The sequence below is a fragment of the Bidens hawaiensis genome, unplaced genomic scaffold (genome assembly GCF_021521415.1).
Source record: "Bidens hawaiensis isolate Kalapana, Puna unplaced genomic scaffold, B.hawaiensis_p1.1 tig00000001_1, whole genome shotgun sequence".
NCBI classification, from domain to species: Eukaryota; Viridiplantae; Streptophyta; class Magnoliopsida; order Asterales; family Asteraceae; genus Bidens; species Bidens hawaiensis.
In genome coordinates, this window is record NW_027491014.1 from 1,609,015 (window position 1) to 1,615,171 (window position 6,157).

Sequence of the window (6,157 nt, forward strand, 5' to 3'; positions counted from 1 at the left end):
AATGGGGCCAAGTGTAAGGGTATGGAAGGGAATATTGAAAGTAGCTCAAGCGACCCGATCCGACTTATTACAAACAAACTATGTAAACAAAGAAATAAAAAACTATAAACATCAGTAACTTCTCTTTTATTTTTATTTTTTATTTTTTTATTTTTTTTTCACTCAATACATAATACTTTGAACATTGCATACATAAACATTGCAACTCTAATACAAACTTTTTTTTGTAAGCATAATAAACATAATGCTTAATACTAATTGACAAATACTAAAAACAATTACATAGAAACCTATTAAGTTGGATCGTTTCGCAATATAACACCGGGGTTGATTAAATAAAAGAATAGGCCCAATAAGGTTTTCTAAAGGAACCAACCTCCTGCCCCTCATATATGTAATGTATGAGGCCCAACTCCCCAAAACCCACACTCTCGCTCATCCAGACGAGGCTTAACCTAAGTGCCCCTATCACTTTTGCACTCATGCCACGCTAAGATCTCGAAATGCACTAATTGTACAAGTTCTATCGGAGAATATCAACCTTCTCACCAAACAATACTTTCTCAATTCTCAAGTGTAAACGAATATGTTATGCAAGTTATTACACCGAAAGCATGCTAACCTTGGTTAGAAAACTACATAATCTCCTTTTAAAAACAACTAGACACATGTTATTTAGGGAATTGTGACCATGAAAATGGACCAAAACTTTACCGCGCCATCTTACCACTTTCCGGTTTCTTTAAACACATTTTTTTTTCTTTTAAATTTTTCTATTTTTCTGAATTTTTAATTTTTTATCTGATTTTATTATTATTATTATTATTATTATTATTATTATTAAACGAAATTTTTCAAAAAAAGCGAAATTTTCCTCATCCCCATACTTGGGATATATTGTCCCCAATGTACGGTTTTAAGAAAAATAAAACAAACCACTTGTTAAACACAACCTTCATTTCAACACATCCCATAATACTTAATCAAAAGTATTTTGTCCACCACCCATCCACCCAAAAACACATAAAAACACAAAAGATAACAATTATACAGTAATATACAGAACAATGTTCACCTGGCATCACCAGGCTCGATCAGTTGTAAGGCGGGTGGGCCGGCCCAAAGATAGATGTCATGAAGTCTGAAAACTGGCCGAAATTAAATGCCTCATCACCGCCGCTGCTTCCTTCTTGTGGTGGTGGTGGTGGTGGTGCCATTTGCATTGGACTGACCCACATGGAATGATGAAGTGGTGGTTCGGGATATCGTACCGAACCGTCATACGGAGGTAGAGTCGTGTAATCTACAATTTGTGGATCCGGTACAACCGGTTCACCTGCATGCCATTAATCATGCATCCTCTAATTCCTATCATCCAAGTATCTCATATTCATCTCATGTTCTCGCCCATAAGCATTGGCACAGTTCCACATCTCCAACATCTCGTGCCTCTCTTTTTCGGCCAGTTCAGCATAAGCCCCCATAAAGGTCTTATGGTCAAATAATGCACGTGACTCATCCGATCAATTTTCATATGTGGAAGGCCTATGCCATTCTACCATCTCACTTATTGACCCCACATCGGCCCAATTATTACTATAGGAGTTATAACCATCCGAATAGTCCCAACCCACGTGCTGGGAACTGCTGCCACCGCCCACATCTATGAAATCGGGCTCACCATCCTCTTCCACCTGTTCTATCTCATCATCCCCCTCCACTTCAACATCCTCTCTTACTACTCTCCATCTCACATTATCACACACAAGCACGTGATGCCTATCGGTTTGTGTGTATTTCCAATCCGACAAATCCAACAGCTTAAACTCTTTGAACACCTTGGTTATTCCCACCGACTCGTCAGTTATCACACCATGATTCTTTAGCAATGCTGTGATCAGTAGACAATACAGAATTAACTTTCGCTTATTGCTTTCCCAGCTGATCCAGATATTATGCATGACTAGATACCGGTAAGAAATAAGGGGCGTCCCGCACACCAATGCATACAATACGGGAATATCACAGTTCCACACTATCGAAATATCTCCCCTTCGAGGCATCACATTGTACAAGCAAATGGACATCAATAACTTTGCCTCAATCTTCAGATCCTTTATTTTAATCTGATCACCCGAACCTCCACCTCTTTTAAGAACCTTTTCAAGCATGTTATGCCATTGAGGGTGCTTGTCAGGGCATTCAAATAAGTCTTTGGTAGAAGGGTATATGTATGAGTTGCTTGGTTTGGTGTCAAAAAGCGCGATCTAATTAAGTGTATTAAATGACATCACCAGTTCTTGACCTCCCACCGTCCCAATCAATTTCATGTCATTACCTTTTTTGTACGCGGAACATCTTAATGTAGATATCCACTCCTCAATCTCTCGATCTTACAAAGTGTTAGTCTCTTCATCATAACACTTTAGAGCTGCTTCCCAACCCAAAGCTTCAAGTTTGTCAACTATCACAAAAGCCTCAAAACAGGGATCGGTTACCTCCTTCTCGCACATATATCCTTCAATTCGTTTATTTAACATGGCCATTTTATCAATGAACAGCTCCGCTTGCCATTCCAATGCGTACTTTGACAATCCCCCACCTTTCCACGTGGGTTTTACCATTTGTACTTGCACATGTGCTTGCTCTTCATGCAACCTCTGTCTCTTTGCTTGAGCTGCTCTCCCACTTGAAGATGATGCCTTTGACTTTCCCTTGTCCGAAGTTCTACGCATCTACACACAACAAACATCCCAAACAAACCAAGTTAAGTCAACATAAACTTCCCCACACTTGCTTATTACTATGGTTTTGGATAATTACTCGTTAATCAGTTGACCAAATATTTCAACATTTGCTCCAACACATAATTTTCACATTATCAATTAAACAACTATAAGTTTATAACATTTATTCACTAGCCACAACCATAATGCTTAATCATTATACTAATTACTCAAACAAGCAAGTGGGTATATAGAACAACTATGAACAACTTACAACTTCAATGCAATATACCATCAATAATGAAAATAAATTCCATACCTTGGTGTTGTAGAAGATGAAGATGAAGAAAACTTCAAAGTAAACCAAACCCCACAAAATTTTCAGACTTATTTGTCCAAAATCGACCGACAAAACAAGGGATTCTTTCAAATGCAATGATATAATCGAGACCCTTGTGAAATTTTAGCCAATTTAGACCCAAAAATCGGTTGAATTGGTGAAGATATGAGAAAGTTATGAAGGTTTGAAATTGGGGTTAGGGTTTGTAGAGATGATTGTGAGGAAGAAAAAGATGATAATTGAAGTAAATAATAATGGTAGGTGGTTTGTATGCTTTAGAATTGGTGTAAACTTAAGTTTTATTGTTTTATAATCACCAAAAACGTGGTTTCTCTCGTCAGTCTCGATCGGACCGTGGCCCACGATCTCAACCGTGGGTCACGGTTGACTCAAATTTGCTCGTCGATATCAGCCGGACCGTGGCCCACGGTCTCCACCGTGGGTCACGGTCGAATTGTGTCAAATTGAACAGAAAGGACCGTACCGTCTTCATCAAGATTTCTTTAATTTGGCAATTTGACACTTCAACTTGTCCACTTGTTTGTGGATGATAAGGAGTAGCAATTCGGTGATTCACATTGTACCTTTTTAAAAGTTTCCCAAAGTTGAAATTCTTAAAATGCGACCCACCGTCACTTATAATAACCCGCGTGATACCAAACTGAGCAAAGACGTTTGATTGAACGAATTTGCAAACTACCGAATGGTCATTGGTTCTTATTGCTACCGCTTCTACCCACTTCGACACATAATCAACCGCAACCAAGATATATAAAAATCCATTCGAGTTTGGAAACGGGCCCATAAAGTCAATTCCCTGTACATTAAAATCTCTAAAATGACCGCTAAAATGACCTCTACACGCTGATGCATGTGCATGAGTCAAAACTTCCCACACTTCGGAATCGGGAATACACCTCCTTATCATTTGATCCGAACCAATCTTGAACAAGTCCGGTTCATCCCAAATATATTGTTTCACTTGGGCCATGAACCGTTGTCTTCTTTTCTTCACCCAATGACTTGGAATAGACCCCATTGCTAGATAATTCACAAAGTGGGCATACCACGGTGCGGTTGACACGGCTAACAATTGTTCATCGGGAAACCGTTCGTTTATATCCATCGGGTCATCGACACCCTCCAATGGAATTCGGGATAAGTGATCCGCTACTACATTTTCACACCCTTTTTTATCCCAAACCTCTAAATCAAACTCTTGCAAAATGTAAGGCCCCGTTCCCGGTAGCCCTACTTTAGCGTAGGATTTACTCATAAACACAGTTCTTGCAAATTATAGTTAATTAAAACTTTTCGCGGAATATAAAACATCAACCATTTGTTACAAAACATTAAATCTTTTCTTTGATACCATAACACAAAACATTATATTTAAAACATCTTTACTTCTATCTTTAGATGCCAGTCGTTCAATCGATGCCATGTGTCGTCCTCATGCTAACTCTATAATCAGCTCACCTGCGTGCATACTAAAAGTCAGATACGCTGAGTGAGTTCTAGTTAATCAAGCAACTTATCATACAACCACTACATGCATTATATACGTATCCGAAGACACGTAGTCCACTATTTGACCTGCTCACCTTACCACTTAACCTCTTATTTATCCCTACCACTTAACCACTTTAATAACGAATGACGTTATGCCACTTTGCCACTTTAATAAGGTATAATGTTATGCCACTTTGCCACTTTAATAACGAAGTCACGTATAGGCTTACCCTACCACGTACTACCATCATGCCACTAACACTCTTACTAGACTCTTGCCACTTCTAACACACTCTACCTCTACTTGTCTACAACACACTTCATATCATTACATCATTTACATAATACACAAGTCACATCATAGCATTCATACATACTAACAACCTCGTGGAAATCACTATCCTTGGCGATACGTGCAATATCCGAAGATCGTTCACGCACCGACAAGCATTATATAATAACTACCTCGTATGACTTCTGTAGCATACACTTACCACTTAAGGTAAGTGTATTCACACTTCACATCGAGTATGCACACAACCCCGAAAACATAACAAGGACATGGGGCTAGAAACTCACCTGAACTCGGTTACTTCTTCCGTTAATGATTACTCCTTTCTTTGGCTGTGCACGGCTAACTGTATAACAATTATGCGCATTGATTACTTTCACTTTCTATATCGCGTGTCTAGTTTAATTATTACTCTCAACGAACGGGGGTCCGGGGATAGCGCCCCTGGAAGCGGGGTCTAGGGGCGGCAGCCCCTAGCAAGGTCCAAGGGGCATAGCCCCTGGCTAGGGTCGAGCTGCCAGGTCAGCTTGGAAAAATTTTATTTCTATTAACCGTCTTATCACATTTTCCACTACAATTTTAAATTATTATATAATTCGCCCACTTGTTTGCTATAACGAATTAAGCCTAATTCGTTATTACAACACTGTCTAATTCGCTATCAAAACACCGCCTAGTTCGTTATCTTGACTTAGCGAACTTAGTGGGCTAATTCGTTATCTTGTCATGACAAATGGACGAGTAACGAATCAGCTAACATGGTCTGATTCGTTATCCTCATTCGTCATTTCTCCTTAACAAATCACTTAGCGAGCTGCTTCTAGTTCGTCCTCCCATCTTAACGAATTGCCATAACGAACTGGCTACCCTTCCGTTAACGAATCACCGCTAATTCGTTAGAATTCCGTAACGAATTAGGGTTAGGGTTTTGTCAGACGTCAGACGTCACATCTGATGTGACACAACCTCCGGCGCCGCCTTTCCGGCGCCGCCGTTGCCGGAAAAACGTAAATCTCGCCGGAAAAGCGAGATCTCACTCGTTTGGCAACCGTTTTCACCGTTTTTCATCCCGTACGATCCAGATCTGAGCTAGGGTGATCCCTAAGCTCATCTTAGGTTCGGTTTATACCCGGATCTCGTGACTTCAACGGTTTAACAGTGTCAGCTCGTTGTTTCATGACTAAATCTAACGGGTTTGTATCTCTACGATATGATACTATCATTACCTCGGGTTGTGTGGTGTATGGAATATGTGAAATGAAAAGGATTAAAGGGTGATTTAAGGCT